Source organism: Malania oleifera, chromosome 5, assembly GCF_029873635.1.
Source record: "Malania oleifera isolate guangnan ecotype guangnan chromosome 5, ASM2987363v1, whole genome shotgun sequence".
NCBI classification, from domain to species: Eukaryota; Viridiplantae; Streptophyta; class Magnoliopsida; order Santalales; family Ximeniaceae; genus Malania; species Malania oleifera.
In genome coordinates, this window is record NC_080421.1 from 17,386,251 (window position 1) to 17,404,451 (window position 18,201).

The following is an 18,201-nucleotide window of genomic DNA, read 5'->3' on the forward strand; positions in this document are numbered from 1 at the left end:
GCTTGGTTGATGGGAATTGAGAGGTTCCTTATGTGCTCACTTTGTGTTGCTGAAAATGAAACTAAGAATCATATTCTCTTCATGCAAATTTTCATTGATTTTTGCAGCAAATTGCTACTTGCTGCTTTCTGAATGAAAGGAATGCCATATGGGAATATGAACTGGATTATTGGGGTTTTATTGGGGTTATCTCCAACAACCTTCTCTCTTACCTCTGTAGACTGTTTTAGGCAGCTGCTGCCATATTTGGAGTTTAAGGGATCTGAAGCTTTTTGAAAATGTTCAGTGTGATTCTGAACTGAATTGGAAACGGAATTCATTTTGATGTGATTGTAGGTTGTTTGTCTCTGGGAAAGTTGAAGAGAACTATTGTAATAGAGGGGACTAAATGTGACTGCCTACTGATCTGCTTCTATATTTAATGCTTACTTCTTTGGGAAAGATAGTAACTGCCACAGTGACAAATTTGGGATAATCATTTGTATGGTGAGTAAAATTTATGAAGTAACAAAAACCTAAGTGGATAATGTAATTTCAGAAAGATGAGATGGGACTTGACAGAGTCCATATTTGCTCCCCCCCGGGGGGGGGGGGGGGGGGGGGGGGAGGTGATTGGGGGGGAGATAAGGGAGACAGTGAGTAGAGATCGAGCAGAAGTACTTTCATTGATCCTGGAATATGTTTAAATGTTGGGCTTCCTGTAAGTCACATTATTTACCTGGTTTCTAGTTTCTACTCATTGCTGTAAGCTCCCAAACATATCCAGTACCAACCAAAGAATGCCCCCAAAACAAAACCTTCTTTCTTTTCTTTTCTTTTTTTAATTTTTTTTTGTTTGTGTGTCTTGTTTTTATTTTTATTGTGTTTGTTTTGCAGTGAAATAGCATGGTATCTTAATGGCAGGCATCATAACAGGTTGATGGACATGGGCAAGGACCCCCCCTCTTCGGTGTAATGGCCTTTTGTGTGCAAATCCATGTAATAAACAGCTGTTATATATTCCTTAACTGTGCTTTTGATCTGAATTTATTTACTTGGTCTTCTTGTTGATTGTCATCTAAATTTATGTGTCTTGTTTTTATTTTTATTGTGTTTCTTTTACAGTGATAGGACAGTAACTTAATGGCAGATACCAGAACAGATTGATGGACTTGTGTGAGGACCCCCAACACTCCACCCCCTCCCTCCTTTTTTCTTCTGTGCGATGGTATCTGTGTGCAAATCCATGCAAAAAAACAGCCCATATATATATTTTGCTTAACAGGGCTTCTGACCTGCATTTAATCACTTGGTTATCTTCTTGGATGGTCATCTAAATTTATGATGCTGTAGGAAAAGGCATGATGACCTACTATTAAACAAAACTCATGAAGTAGAAAGGAAGAAAAAAAGATTCATGACTTTGCGTAGCCAGTCCCTATAGTTAAAAACAGGTTTCATTTCACAGTTTGAGGACAACTTAAAAGGAAAATTGGTTCTAATGGTTACTGTAGTATATGCATTTAGTGTATTTTCAGTATTTTCGGATTAGATTCACTTTTTCTGCAGTTCTAGAGAACCTACAGACTAGCAGCCTCTTTCTTTGGCAGTGTTTAATCTCATGGTGCAAGCCTTGGGAAGGGGGTCTTTCACAGGCTATCGTGCTAGCGACGATGTTGTGAAGAAAGTGTCAAGGTTAGGAATGTAGTCATTAGTAGTGTTGATGCTTTCTGTTTGTTGACGCTTGCTGTTACATAGTTCACTTTACCATTTTTACTTCAATATTGTCATTGTTTCATCAACAGGGGTAGAAGCTGGATATATTTTCTCATTCTTTGGGTGCTTTATAGGACGTCAGAAATATTTCAAAGTAGTGCCTGAGGTTAAATGATTCGACACAGACTTCTTTTCCTGTCAGGTGAGAAATGCTTTTCTTCTACTGACAGTATCTGTGATATGTATTCGTGGATATTTGTGGATCTTGTTAATCTTACATGACCATCTGAGTACAAGCAAAAACTGGTAAATTTTAAGGGTCCATTTGGATCAAAGTTTTAGGTTGGGAAAAGAAAAGGAAAGGAAAGGAAAATGACAAGGAAACTCATTTTTCATCATATTTTCTGTCTATACCAAATACTACTAAAAATGAAAATTCGTTAATAAAATGTTAATTGTTTGCAAAATAAAAAATTTGTCCATTAATTTGATATACTTTTTGTCTTATTTCTCATAACCAAACATGATAAAATGGATTCTTTCATATTTTCCTTTCCTTTCCTTTTCCTAGCATTTTCTATGTTCCAAAAATGGGCATAACTGTTCTCAAGGTATAATCCAAGCTCTCCTTGATTCACATCGGTGGTCTTGCACCTTTACACTATCTTCCTATGAAACAATGTATGAAAGCAATTAAATATAAAATTGCCAACATTTGACTAGTTGTCTTTTGGACTATACTTATGGGTAGGTATTGAAATGGGATAATTGAAAGTGGGTACAGAATTGAAACGAATTGATTAATTGAGATGATAGTGAGTGTTAGCAAATTGGGAACAAGATCAGAGAAAACAAATGGAGATGGCTTGGCTTAGTACACCACATCTCACCACCCTACATGAGTCAAAGTTGTGTTATGCTTTAGTTTGAAGAGATTGAAAGGACATATACTTAACGAATAGCTCGAATCATTTCAATGATAATAGTTCTTAAATTTATACTTTATGAGTATACGTAAAAGTAGGAATAGTATATGTTATTTTTAGACCAAAATACTCTTAAATTATATCTTAAATGACATTTTAAGTTTTTTTATGAGGAGACTTAGCTGCTTTTTTATTTCTTATTTAATCCATGTCGAACTTAGGAAAGAAAAAGGGTAATTTAATCATGAATGAAGTTCTACATCATTTATAACGTTTTGTTAATTAAATCAAAAAAGTTCACATCACTAATTTTTGTGTGTGTGGATTATACAAAATTTATTTATTGGATAAAATATTGTTGACAATAATGTAACTTTTATATTTTTAGGTACATTGCCCTAGAGTCAGTGGAGGATGCGAAGCCCTGGCTCCCCCCCCCCCCTCCCCCTTCTTTCCCCTCGCCCAACACACACACACACATGAAAAGCTCTTGAAAAAATTTTAGTTTTACTTTAGTGTGTGATCCCATTGCCCCCCACCCCAACCAGGTCTAGCCCCCCTCCCTCTTACCCTTCCATTTCTTTTAGTTCCCCCCTTCAACTTGAGAGAACAAAGCTCTATTCTATTGCAGCCTTGCCTTCTCAACCTCACATCATACCTCATCCAAGTGTCAAGCCTAGAATGTATTTGGCTCTTGAGAAAATTTCCTATGCTAGTATGTTCTTATGTAAAATATTCTGAAATTGTATTTGGGAGCAAATTTCAAGCCTTGAATCTAAATTTATAAATTTGGACAAAAATCAATATAAGTTCGTGTTGCATTTTTTCCCCCTAATTTCACATCTAACTTTTGAAGTCTAGACTCCAAATATTGACTTTTTGAACCATACTCTATGCTCTGCATGTAAAATATTTTGAAGTTGTATTTGGGAGTGAATTTTGAGCCTTGAATTTAAATTTGTGGATTTAGAAAAAAATCAATCTAAGTTTGTGTTGCATTTCTTTTTTAAAAATTTACACATTTAAGTTTTATGCCATGAAGGAGCGTGAACACAATTATAAAAATATTATTCAAGTTGGATTATTGGTTTAAAGTTGATCTTTTAGCAATATATATTTTTTGAATAATTCATTGTGCTTATAGTGATGTATGTAATTTTTGACTCTTCTGTAACATTGATGGCTGGGATATATTTACTCATGATTCTAATTATTAAAACTCATGATTCTAATTAATAAAACTTCTCTTTTTGTTATTCATTAATGTTGATATAGTGGATAATTTTAGCTGGGAAACCTTTTTTCCAATATTCATTTTTCATATATACCTTGGCCTCCTTGGCCGTTTCTGCCACTCCTAATAGTTCTCAACTATGACAAGAAGTTGGACCATGGGTTGGCTCTTGTTGGAGACTAATGGAGAAGATTTGGACAAGTGTTGTTGTGCTTAATACTTTAATTAATTAGTTTATTATGTGTCTTTAGTTTAATATGATATTATGTGTTTTGCCTATTTGGGGGCTTGATTGTAATATTTGTGCGTTATAGGGGTATGTTTGTAATTTCTTGTAATTTTTTGGGAGTATATTTGTAATTTCATGTGTGTTAAAGCTACGTAGGGGTAGGGTTATTTGAAGTCGAATTAAGAAGTGAACGTGTGATTTTCCTCTTGTATCCTCTTCTTCTTCTTCTTCTTCTTCTAGAAGCTTTCTGATAAATAGTGTGAATTCCATGCAGGTGTAATTGAATTTTAATTTAAGAAGTGAACGTGTGATTTTCCTCGTGTCTCTTCTTCTTCTTCCATTCTCAGTCCCCCATTGTCCTTTAATCATTCTTCTTCCTTCTTTCTCTGTTCTACTATCCTGCTCTGTCCCTAATCCCTTGCTGCCCAGCAGCATTTTGCCCTCTCTCTTCTTCTCTGCTTCTCTTCTCCTTCTTTTATCTTCCCCTCTTATTTCTAATTATTTCCCATGACTCTCTTTCTCTCTGATTTCTGATACTCTCTCTAATTCTAATTTTATCCCTTTATTCTCTTAAATTCTCCCCTCTTCTGTCTTAATTTTTTTTTTTTATGTTTTCTTCTTCTTCTTCTTCTTCTTCTTCTTCTTAATTCTCTTCATTTCTCTCCCTTTATTTCTGACTTTCTGTCCCTGTCTTTCATCATTACCAGTCTTCTCTCTTCTTCTTCCCTTCTCCTCTCTTACATCTTCTCATGGCTACAAATAAATGATGCTGCCCTGCATCACCTATGTTTCATGGACTTAAAATTGTGTAGGGAATGGGTGGCCTACATATATGGTTTGGCTCAAGATAGATTGAAACTTTTGGGTCAAATTTATGCTCCATTATGTATATCAAACTTGCTCATAAGGACTCTCCTAGCGCTAACAAGTGATATTAGAGCTGGTTTGAAACTCTAGGCGAGTGGCAATGTCAAATTGAGGCGAGAAGAGTTAATTCTCCTAACATGTTGATAGTTAGAGGAACAAGTGTTTGATCGAGGATAAAAGGGTCATCGAAGTGGGTAGATGGATTAAAATAGGGTCAAAACATAGGTGTTAGGATTAAGTAATGCAATTTGAGGTATCTAAGTCATGGTGGCAAGGTTCACTTGACGAACTATTTGAGAATTGGGATGGGTTCTAAAGGGAGAAAATTCTCTCTCAAAGGGGAGTGCTTAATACTAGATATTGTTAGAATAGAAATTTTACATGTCCCACATAAGAAAATTGAGTAGAGAATGAGTGTTATGCATATGGATGAGTACAAGATTTATTAAATTAAATTTTTGGGTCAAGTTAGTGCTCACTCATTTATATCAAGTCAGTTCATAAGACTCCTAGTGCTAACACATACTTGTTCCCAAACTTAAATTTGTCTCGTCGACATCTGGTTTTGAAGACCCGTTTGGGTTGCCAACATTTGGTGACCGTTAGCAAATTTTGAAAACGGAGTTGGGCAACGAAGAAATATAATATCCAAAAAGTAAAAGTTGCCGAGATGAGGATGCTTAGATGGATAAGTGATATAACATTAAAAGATAAATTAAGGAATGAACATATTCGTGGTAAGTTAGGTGTAGCTCCTATAGAAGATAAGATAAGGGAAGGACGACTCAGATGGTATGGACACTTGCATCGTAGGCCTTATAGTGCACCTGTGAGGAAGAGTGACTTAGTTACTGTGGGGGGCAGTAGAAGGGGTAGGGGTAGACCTAAAATAACTTGGGAGGAGATAGTGAGTAAGGATTTAATGTCTTTGAATCTATCAAAAGAAATGGTCCATGATCGCATAAATTGGCGGAAAAGGATTCATATAGCCAACCCCACTTAGTGGGACTAAGGCTTGGTTTTGTTGTAGTTGTCTCTTAATTTTATTTTTGAAAAGGCAAAATAAAGGAAAACCTTTTGAACAAATTGAGTTTGAGAGTACAATTGTGCATAGGGAAAGTAACACTTCAAATCCCCATTCTTGAGAATTCAATGAGTTAGCATCCTAAAAAACCCATTCCTTTGAATGGTTGCCATGCTTACCTTGTGTGTGTGTATATCTCATTTGAATGATATTTTTGAAAGAACCAATCCTTGAAAAGGCTTTCATAGGATTTATGAAAATCCTACTACTTTGAAACCAAATCAAAAACAAAACACACAATAGAAAGAGCACACATATAATATACATGCATATCAAACAAGTGAAAAATGCAAGGGGATTTGAGTTTTTTGTTTGTTATGGTAGAATCTACAAAGTAGATTGTTTACATATCCTCAAAAGAGGAATCAAGTCATTTGTAGTTCGAAAAAATAATTTTCTTTTTGAAAAAGATATCAAACATGAATTTGCATGATTTTGGTTTCTTGGGGAGGAAAACCATAAAATACAACTTGAAATCCTTGCTTTATCCTCTAGAAAATAGGTCTTTTAATCCACTCAATTGCCACATCATAAATGGTCTATTAAAAGGGTAAATTTCCTAAAAGACAAATTTGATTTATTTTGAAGGAAAGCCATGAAAACCATTTGAAAAGTGTAGATTTTTGGGAGGTGAACCACAAACCCACCTTTACTACCAGTTTGAAAATAATAGAGAACACACAAACACCACTTCACAGGTCTATGACCCCAAGTAAAATTAAAAATTTTGCAAAAAATGCTAGTGTCTTTGAGATGAAAAGATTTGGAGAAAACCCAAACACCACTTAATGGATGTATAATCCCAAATGACTTGAAAAAAATTTGCAAGAATACTGATGTTTTAAAGAAAACTCATGCAAATCCATTGGTTGTTGATGAAAAAGCTAATTTTTTTATTTTTCCTTTTTTGTAGAGAAACCATGATAACTTTGAAGAAAAGATCCCCAACATCAATCACAAGTACTCTACCATGTGTAGAGACAATAACATACTTGAAATTATCCAAGAAATCAAAGGGAGAATGCAAAATATACACTCTTGCGAATTAGCGGTTGATCACAAGCAGGGGTCAGCAGACTGCCTGTAGCCAATGGCTACATTTTCAAAAGAAGGAATTCGTCGACCACTTGGTGTGGTCAGTCGACCGCTTGAAAAAGAACTTCAATGCACACATGCAATTTTTGACATCCTATCATGCTCTTTCCAAGGCAAACATGAAAGAAACATGTATTATGATCCCTACATACAATTTGGACAAAATCATGAAATATGAATTATAACATTCAAAGAAATGCACACATGCTTCTACATGTCAAAATCATTCATATGCATGGAAATGAATGAAGTAAAGGGTTTTCCATTGACCTTTTTTAAAGTAGAACCTTCTGTAGATCAAGTGGAAGATCCCTCACTTCGAATGACACCATCAAAGTCTCCTGCAATAGAAGAGAAGTGTGATTTCTATTTTTTCTCTCCTTCGAATGAAGATCCTCTTAAAACTCATGAATTCCTCTTTGAAATTCTCACTTTGCCCCTTTTTATATCTATCCTAAAGTGCAACGAACCAAAATTTCTATCCATTTTTTTTTTTTAAAATCTGTCAAGCTATAAAACATAACCTCTGATACCTTGTAAGTAAACATCTATCATCTTCACGGCCCAGAGTAGGCGCCGTGGTAACCTGTGCATTCCCTGTATTTTACCTATGCAGTGGGAAAAACATTACATCCAATACATAACCCAAAATACACAATACCAGAGTTCTATAGACCCACCTGTATATACATACACTCATATACATCATTTCCAAAAATCCCAAAATACTGTGGGCTCTACTATCCAGCCCAAGACTCACCCCAAAACTATGCCGACTTAGTCACCTCCTCTACCTCTGAATCGGCCCTGATCGCCTCTTTGGGTTACCTGAAATATTTATAATGTTGGGGGTGAGACACCTCTCAATAAGAAGAAAGCATGTTATTACTAGTGTGTGGCATATGAGTTTGTACATAAATTATACTCTTAAATTAAAACTGTAAATAGGATATCATGTAAAAACATAAGTATAACAATCCACATCTGTGTCATTTAACATACATTATTTTCTGAGTTATCTATTCAATCATAGTTCTATCTATAATAAGTAATATCTGTTTTCTGTGAATGTTGTAGTACATATATAACTCTAAAAACTTCCCTGGATGGCTGTATGTTATGATTTAAACCCTCATGATAGGGTTGTGTGGCTCGTAGGCAGGGCTAAACACTGGTTGGCCCTCCAGTGCTAGCCTAACTGTATGCATATTTGAATGCCTATAGCATGAAAGACCTGCTCCACCTAGTCCGGACGCCAGGGAGCTCTCAACTCTACCTGTGGGCACAATCGGCAATACCATACTCTATCTGAGACGTATGGATGCACTCTGTATAGCAACGGTACCGTGCTCTATATACTGTTCTGTATACTGCTCTGTTCCATCAGGGTTTGATACCATATAATAATATCTCTATATAACATCTATCTGTTTAACCATGATTCTATATCAGCTGTATTAATCATGATTCTGTAATTTTCTGTATAGCCATGACACTATAACAACTGTATATATGTATATTCTGTAATTATGTAATTCTGTATGTCATGGCTCTATGCTCTGTATATCATGATTCTATAAAATTCTGTATAATCATGGTTCTACATAATTTTGTATAATCATGGTTATAAAAACACTGTATAATCATGGTCTATAATACACTGTGTAATCATGATTCTATAACATACTGTATAAACATGATTCTGTAAAATACTGTATATTATAATTCTGTATGACCATATAAACTGTAATTCTGTAAAACACTGTATAGCCGTAGCTCTGTAAATAAAAATTGTATAAGCTATACATCATAATTCTGTAAAAACTATATAACCATCTTTCTGTAAATCCATATAACGTATTTCTGTAGAAACTATATAAACATGATTCTGAAACTCTGTATGAATTTTCTATAATAATTCAGTATTTCTCATACCACTCAACTAAATAAAAATTCTATAAACATACTCTGTAAAACTGTATAATTTTCAAGCTCTGATATGTTCAAAAATCATATTTTAATACTCATGATCAAATTCTATACTTTACTGGTAAAGTTTCTAATAAAGCTGACATAACATGTATTTCCCCTTACCTGATCACCTGAACTCGTTCACTAATTTTCTAACTCACACCTCTGCGGCATTCATAATTCCAAACCCTGAAATTACACACATATGAATATATTCCTATCCATCAACTAAATTTTCCAGAATAACTATAATATTCATATATCTCTACAAATCCACATATTCCTGTTTATCTGTAAAATATCAAACCAGACAAGCATTATTATCTTTACCCTATTTTTTGAAAAATGCCCGCCGAAACTCTAGCTCCTGCCTGCAGCATTGACACCATAACCCTGCATTTCACAAATTCCCAATTCCGTAGTTCAATTCCAAAACCATATGTATATTCACATTTTTAAGTCTATTCATTCCATAATTCATATAAACAACCCATAAATACTCAAATAACACTCTTACCTCAGTTTTGGAATGGGGCCCCAAAACCCCAAACTGAAATTTTGCTCTCCCTACGTTGTAGAGAATCTTCCCAAGAACCCTGTGGTGGTTCCTGATCGTTGAAACGAGGCTTAACGGAGTAGAATTTATAAAGAGAAGGGGATGGGTTTCGTGGGTTGAGAAAGGAGAGAAAGAGTGAATTTAATTTGATGAAAAATGAAGCTCTCGATTCTTTTATATTCTTCAGCACTGTCCAGAAAACCGTCGCCGATTTTCTATTAACCGGCTCTAGAATTACCATTTTACCTTTACCTTCCTGCGGTTAAAACTGAAAACCATTGCCGATTTTCTGACTCCTTTAGAAAACGATCGCCGGTTTTCTCCCCACTTTGCCAAAAATCTATTTTTCTCTTCTTCTTTTTTTATTATTTTATTTCCCAGGTCTCTACATAAAGTCTCCTCGAGAAGGCCTTTTTATAGAAATTTAACGAAGGGAGGGAAAACCGCTTTCCAATTCAAGTTTAAAAATTCGAATTTGAAAATAACTACTAATAACCACCAATCATTAATTACTTATGTTGGAAGTTGACATGTGACATTAATGGGACACGTGGTTGGTCCAAAATCTCTAGCCAATCATGCGAGAATATGTCAAAAATTTGAATTTGTTGTTGGCTGATTTATTGCCTACAGGTTCAGGCCAACAACTAGTTTAGAGGGAAGGCCGGTCAACTGGCCTTGCCCAGTGCAACGTTTGGCTTTTTTTCTTCATTCTTCCTGAATTTTTGCATTTTAATTTGGATAGAATGTGTTTGGTGACTTTGGTCAAAAATTGACTATTTACAGCTGCTCCTCTTTTACTAACATCTTTGAATTAAGGTGTTAAAAAAAGATTAAAATGTCATTTTTGACCAAACTCCAATGCGAGGAATGTATATATTTCTCCTTTATGACTTAATATTTAATTTGGCCAAGCACCTTTATGAAAATTTCAAAACTGTCTAAACTAATTCGTATCTCCCCATTCTTCTTAAATACTTCCCCAAGACATCTTCAGCATTTGATTTCTTGGCATCACAGACTTTGCTAAACACTTTGTAAACATAGCGAGTTCAGAATTCCAAATGTTTGATAAAATCTTTCTTTTGAAAATAATCACATCTTTTTTTTTTTTTTTCCTTTTTCTTTCTTTTTTTCCCCCTTTTTTTCATGATAATCTCCCGTAAATAATAATGAAGTCACAATGAACTTGAAGACATATTGAGGTGAAAACTTGAATTTTATTACTTGTCAAAAGGTCATCATTTTGAGAACAAAACTCTAAGACTTAAACTCTTTTGTTTATCTTCCACAGTGTTTTAAAAGGCGTTATTGAGGTCTTAAGGCGATTTGGGCCTAAAATGCCCTAAGGCACAGGTGGAAATGCGTAATTCCAAAATGGTGTATGCCTCAGGGGAGAAGGCGCACGCCTCAGATGTAACAACTCGCATTTTTATGCCTCAAATGTCAAGGCGTACGCCTTTTGGGCTTCTTTCTGTAAAATATAAATTAAAAAAGACAGAACCCCAAGTGCATCTAAAACCCTTTCCTCCCTCTCTCTCACAAAGCTTATTCTCTTATGCTCTTTGAACGAAGCCTCGACGAGGCCTCCAGCGAGTCTTCTCCTCGACGATAGCCTCTGCTCTCTCTTCGAAGCCTCCATTCTTTTCCTCTATCGACAATTCCTCTTGACGATGCCTCCAATCTTCTCCTCTCTCAACGAAGCTTTAGATCTCTTGGCAAGGCCTCCAATCTTCTCCAACGAGTCGACAAAGCTTCCATAGCTTTCCTCAAGCTCCTTCTCCCTCTCCAACGAGTCGACGAAGCTTCCGTAGCTTTCTTCTAGCTCCTTCTCCATCTCTGATGATTCCTCCAAGCTTCTCGTCTCTCTCCGATGAGTCGTGGACCCATCCAATTTGATCTACCTCTGAACTTTGTTCATTTAGTTTTATATTCTTAAAAAATTAGTGGATGATGCTTTAATTTGGCTTTTTCTATACTTTTAGATGATGCTTTAATTTGGATTTTTCTATTCTTTTGGTAATGTGGCTCATGCTTATTTTTTAACATGTATTATTTGTGTTTGTTATCTAAAATTGGCTTATATAATATTTAAAAATTATATTTTTATTTTTTTCTCCATTATTCTAAATTTTTTCTCATTTTTTTACTATATATAAATTGATTTTATTTATTAATTATTTAAAAAAAATACAGTCCCAAAATGCTTATGCCTCAACACCTTGAGGCTTACGCCTCCCCTCAAGAAGGGTTAAACGCCTCGCCTCAAGAAGGGTAAAACACCTCGCCTTACGCCTTCGCCTTTTAAAACATTGATCTTCGATACACAAGGCCCTTGGCGGTGTAAATCCTTTTTTTGTTGATGTCGTTGTCATCTTCAACCTCCTTTTTGGCTTGATCAAATAAATGCAACTTTGAACCCCATCACTTTTGATTTGATGAGATACCAAATGTCGTCTTTTTCCTTGAATCTTCTTTTCGTGTCTTCCATATGTTTGATCTTCATGCTTCAATTATCTTCAAAAGCTTTTTTATGTCTCTAATATCTTATTTCTTTCATTAGGACTAGATAAGACTTTCTTATTGCAATCGACAATGTCTTCGGATTCAAAGAATGGCGCAAAGGAATGGTGATGGTACAAACACGAGGGAAATTAGAAGGGATAAGCCTATTTACAAAGATGACCTATTCTTTGGCTACAAGTCAAACCAAAGAAAGGTAAGTGCTTAGCAAATCACTTATGCATAGGAACATTCAACAGATGCCACCCTGGATCAATTAATGGCTTACTTTCGAACAATCCAACAAACTTCTCGTGCTTAACGTCTTCTTTTGGTGCAGTCCTCAATCCATGTCTCATAACATGTGGTGGGTTAGGAAAATTGTAGCGAATGTTTGAAATCTCTAGTCCAAACTCATACAAGGTTTTTCCTTTTGTTTCACCTTCTTGTTCCAGCATCTTTTTAGTAGTTCATTAGCTTGGATTCAATGTAGGGTATTACATTTGGTTGAATTGCCCTAATGTTCTCGTCTCGTATCACAATAGTCAAATGATCACTATGAATGAACTTCAACTTTTGGTGCAATGAAGATGACGCTGCCTTGGCTATATGAACCCATTGCCTACACACTAACAAATTGAAGGAAGACAAAATTTGCAAGACTTGGAATTCAATTATGAAGATACGAGGACCAAGTTGAATGTCAAGATCAGTCTCTCCTACAACTCCTTGCATGGTTCTATTAAAAGCCTTAACTGTTGTGTCACTTTCTCTTAGTGAAGACTTGTCTATTCCCAATTTCACCAATGTTGAGTATGGGCATATATTAAATAGTGAACCACCATCAACCAACATTTGTGGTATGATCTTTTGTCCATGCTTTACGGTTATGTGTAAAGCATTCACATAACCTCTTCCATCTGGTGGAATTTTATCATCTGTGTAAACAACATTGTTTATGCTAGCTTAGCATTGACAATGTTTTCAAACTGTTCCATTGATACTTTCTAAGGTACATGAGTTTTCTTCAACACTTTTAGTAAGACATTCCTGTGATCCTCTGAAGCTGCGAGCAAGTTGAGTATGGAGATCCTTGCTGGAGTTATTTTCCATTCCTCTACAATGTTGTAGTCATTGATCATGAGTTGCTGTTGAAACTTTTGAAGCTCTTCATCATCAACCTCTTTGCTCTTCTCCGTGTTTGCCTTATTTTCTTTCTCTTCATTCATTTTCTCTATACCTTTTCTTCTTCTTTCCAAGTCTTCTAGAATGTTGTAACAACCATTTCTTGTCATACCACCGATACCAGATAGGTTAGCCACTTCTAATAACTTGCTTTCACCACTCTGTTTCATACTTCCAAGGCACAAATTTATTTGAAGAATATGGAAACGGGGTAGGTGGTTTGAGAATCAAGGATTTAATGTTGGATATGACTAATGGTTTTGTATTGGATGATCGTTGGGCTGAAGTTGATGATAATGGGAGAAGTAGAATGTTTGGACCTATTGATGCCTTGGATTTCACATGCTTCAAAATAATTGATGGCTCTGCTACCATGACTTGGCAATAGATTTGTTTTCACTTTGGGATTTGAAGGATTTTTGACTTGCTGGAGTTTCAGGGTATTGGTATCGATAGAGTCTTGAACTTGGTGTTTCAGAGCTACGTGATTGTTAGTAGCATGACTAGGTGCATTCATATGATATTCACATTCTGTTTCGAATCATAGAATTTCAAATTCTGCCCTGATCTCATGAGTACTGACACAATTTTTCCTTAAGCTAGCAGTTGATGGTGTAAGTCAACTAAAGGAATTGGAAGAGTAGTGAATTCTCTCCTTGGTCTCGGATTAGGGTTGACTTGATTTGGTTGTGAGTTAATGACAGATTAGGTGGTATAAGTGCATATGGCCTGAGTTGGATTTGGATTTTGTGTCTTGTTCTTGGAAATTGCATTCACTTCTCCTTCTTGACAAAATTTTCTTCCCAACAATTAGTTCAACTGATTTTGAAGTAGTGCAATCAGTTAGGTCCTTGACTTCAGACTGCTTTCAATCTTTCCCCGATAGTCACAATTGTTGCAAAGTTGGAGAGACTTTGTGGAATCAATTTTTCAAAATAAACACTGTAGACACCCCAATTTTAACCAGCCCACCTAAGAAGACCCAGCGTAATAAAGTTTGACTTTGAATCCTAAATAACCCCGAGATTTAAAATTAAGATCCTGAGTTCCCATAATTTTCAAATATTTGAGTCCTTTTAATTTCAGTTAGTCAAGTTCCTTAAAAATTTCAAAAAACAAATTGATTGAATTGAAACCAAGTTTTGTAGTTTTCATTTGAGTCCTTGATTTTCCACAATAGAGTCTCTTAAGTTTTCAAACCATAGTAGTTAGATTTTTAAATTGAATCTTCTTGATTTTCTTTTAGTTGCAAAATTAATTTTTTTCATTGGTCAAGGTCCCATAATTTCAAAACCAATTTCCCTTATTAGGCTAGGTATGGTGGTTTAAGTCTTGAAATCCCAAAATTTGAGTCCTTAATTTTAGTTTTGAAACTGTGTTCTTTGAACTCCTTAGTTGAGTTCTCTGAATTTCAAAATTTGGTCCTCTTACATTTCTAGGATTTTTTATTTGAGTCCTTCGAAATTTTGAATTGAGTTTTTAAATCGAGTTGAGCCTTTCAAAGTCTTTGAATTCAGCCTTTTAATTTTAAATTGGATTTTAATTTTAAAACCGGGTATTTGTTTAGGGTGTTAAGGTCATGTTTTATAGACCGTCAGGCAAATGGGTCAACTCTGAGATTGTGATCAAAATTAGAAAAAGGATGTCACATTTTATTGAAAGGGGAGGGGGATACGTGTCCAATTATAGTGCGGGTACACACGTGCAGTGCAGAAAACAGAGTGATGTGCGTACAAAGAATTAACATGACATACATACAGGTAAAGAAATACAGATAAATACACGAGAGAGTACAAAGAATAGTTGCAGGGAATAACGGTACAGGGTTACATACATATACATAAAAATTACAAAAAAAAGAAGAAAATGTAAAATACAAAAATACAAGCCCTTCACTCCTGGGCTGCCACCTGGCCAAATTGGAGGTGTTCCTCAAGTTACCTGCTCACAAGAGAATGTGGGAATTAGTCTGTTAGCTGAAAATTCACAAAATAAAAAGAAAATGCAATCAGCAGAAATTTACATGGAGAGAATGAAATATTCCTTGCCAAGTTGGCTGGAGGGGAATTCTGTTAGGGCTTTTGGCGCCAATTAGGTCCCTGGGCTCCCTATAAATTGGAGTCCTGCACTGTAGCAAGAAGGACTGAAGTGAGAGCATCAAAGAAACCCTGCAGAAATTGAGAGGAAAAAAAGAGGCAGAGAGCATAGAAAAACTTTGCAGAAATAGGGAGAACCCGAGAGCATTACAAGTAGGGAGCTCTGCAGAAACTCTGCAGAGACTGAGAGAGAACAAGAGAGCAGCAGAAGCTCTACAGTACAAAGAGCAGATGGCAGAAACTGAGCGGACCAGAACCCAATTCTAGTCCACACCCTCTCAACCAGACACCCAGACAAATCGAGGAAGGAGAAGAAGACCGGGAGATGAAAGAAAAGGGTAAAAATAAAAAGCTCTATCTCTCTCTCTCTCTCTTAAATTGTTCAAATCCATATGATAATTGTGAATGCAGAACATGATTTGCAGGTTTTCCCCCCTCTCATGAGTCTCAGTTTCAAACCTGAGCCCCTGACCCGAATCTGAATTTTGGTTTGAACCCGTTTTGAGAAACCACTTGAAACCCTTGACCCATTTAACCTCTCAGACTTTGACCCAAACTTTAACCCGAACTCGGTTTCAAACCCTTCAGACCAAAGCCCCAACCCCATTCTAAATTACCCAAAGCCCAGTTCCATTTCCAAAAAACCCGGCCCGGGTCATTTTTTTTTTTCATTTTAAACTCAACAAAGCCCAAATTCATTTTTGAAAACTAAACCAGCCCACGTGTTTTAAAATTTAAGTCCAGCCCGTTTGTTTTAAGCCCAAGGCCCAATTTTTTTTAAAACTCACCAAAGCCCAAATTCGGTTTTTAAAACTAAACCAGCCCATGTGTTTTAAAAAAAATTAAGTCCAACCCATTTGTATTTAAACCCAAGGCCCAATTCTTTTACAACACTAACCCCAAGCCCATTTAAAAAATGCCCCAAGCCCACTGTAAGATTTTGACCTTGAAGCCCATTCCCGTCTAAAGCACTCACAGCCCATGCTCACTTTTAACCCCAGGCCTATTGAAAATAACTCAAGCCCATTTTGGAAATCCACCTGGCCCATACCTTTTTTAAAAAAAAACCACAAAGCCCATAAACCCAGCCAGTTTTTAAAATCACTCAGAAGCCCATTTTGTTTTTAAAATTGACCCGGGCCAAGTCCATTTTACCCGATACTCGCACACATGCATGACTCACCCGGGATTGCCCGAGTTCCTCACTCACCAAGTTCGAACGAGTCAAGCTTGTCCTTGAACCCGGACCTGAAACCTTACCCGACGTTCGAAGCCCTAGCCCTAACTTTCAAACCAGGACCATCACTGAAGCAACAAATCGTGAACACAACAACATTTGAGACACCAGAGTAATCACACTCAAACCACACCCACACAATCCTATAAACAAAACAAAAGGAAAAAGAGAGAAACAGAGATACTTATTTGTAAACCGGTGTTAGCTCAAACATCACCTTATGACCAAATCCCGACCAAACCCTTCTCGGGTTTTTCAAGATGAACCACTCAGTGGGGGTTAGGGTACCTCATGGCTCTTCGCTGATGGAGAACTAGGGTTTTCTGATTTGGGGGATGGAGTAGCAAGAAAGAGCGAGGTTGGTAAAAGGCTTGTGAGAGTGAGCATGGGTTTGTGACTAAAGGGAAAGGGTGAGAGGTAGGGTCCTCGGGCGTCTTTGCCTTGGAGAAAGGACAGAGAAGAGAGAGCTTGAAAGGGAGACGAGTTAGGGAGGACTTCCAAAGAAGCTAGGTTTTGATTTTTAGGGTTTTAGAGGATGGAAGAAAGAGGTAGATTAGGGATTCTAAGATCGTTTACAAGATAGAAGGAGAAATGAGAGAAAGGGATTTGTAGAAGGAGAAGAGGGGGAAGAGAGTGAGCCATCTAAGATAGAGATTAGGGTTTGCTCGAAGGAAGAAGACGAAGAAACCCTAGGGTTCGTTCAAAAGGAAGAACAAAAAGAGAAGTGAGACGGGGAGAAGAGGGAGAGAGGAAGAGTCTGTGAAGAGGATGTATGAAAAATGAAAAAAAAAAAAATTCAGTTTAAGTATCGTACGCCCCGGGACCATAGGATTCTTACACGTGGCCTGTCATTGCCCATTCGATCAAGAGACCACGTGGCCTCCTAGGAACCGTTAGATGTGTGTTTTCTCTCAGCACACCAGATGAGGCCACGTCACCAATCCGTGCGTGCACAAGTCCACGCCATCAGATCTTTGCTTCTAGCGACGGCCAAGATTGCCCCGGCCTGGGCGACTCTTCGGACTCCGCTCCTCCACACGCTAGGTGACACGTGGGTCACATGTTCCCCACGCACACAGGGGCATGTGTGGAGTTTTTTCCCGTTTTATTATTAAAATTAAATAAAATATTAAATAATACTCTTACTGGGAAAATATTTCCCAAAATGATGTTCACGTAATCTCGCAGCTTGGTGCTGCAAGATTTAAAAATCTAGCGAATAAGAAACTGACATGTGGCACGGTGATAGAGCAAATCTCGCAGCACCAAGCTGCGATATTTAAATGGCCAGCGAGTGAAAAGCAGACACGTGGCAAATCTAGCAGTATCATGCTGCGAGATTTAAGTGTCTTTATTTTCTTTCCTTTTTCTCCAATAAAATCCTTTTAAAAAGGTAACATTAACATATTATATATTTATATATATATATATATATATATATATATATATATACTGATATGCCCATAATAAATCACGCTAATAAGGGCAGGTCAACGCCTGTCTCATACTTTCTCCAGGTCTGAC

The 18,201-nt window shown here is 36.6% G+C and overlaps 2 long non-coding RNA genes across 2 annotated transcripts; both read left to right on the forward strand.

Annotated features, from left to right (window-relative positions):
- The first annotated feature begins 639 nt into the window (after positions 1-639).
- LOC131154870 (uncharacterized) lies at positions 640-1,155 on the forward strand. Its single transcript, XR_009136682.1, has 3 exons — positions 640-700; positions 877-978; positions 1,105-1,155. It is a non-coding gene; the product is annotated as an uncharacterized LOC131154870 (long non-coding RNA).
- Positions 1,156-1,556: 401 nt separating this feature from the next.
- Positions 1,557-8,441, forward strand: LOC131154871 (uncharacterized). Its single transcript, XR_009136683.1, has 3 exons — positions 1,557-1,674; positions 1,785-1,897; positions 8,355-8,441. It is a non-coding gene; the product is annotated as an uncharacterized LOC131154871 (long non-coding RNA).
- The last annotated feature ends 9,760 nt before the right edge of the window (positions 8,442-18,201 follow it).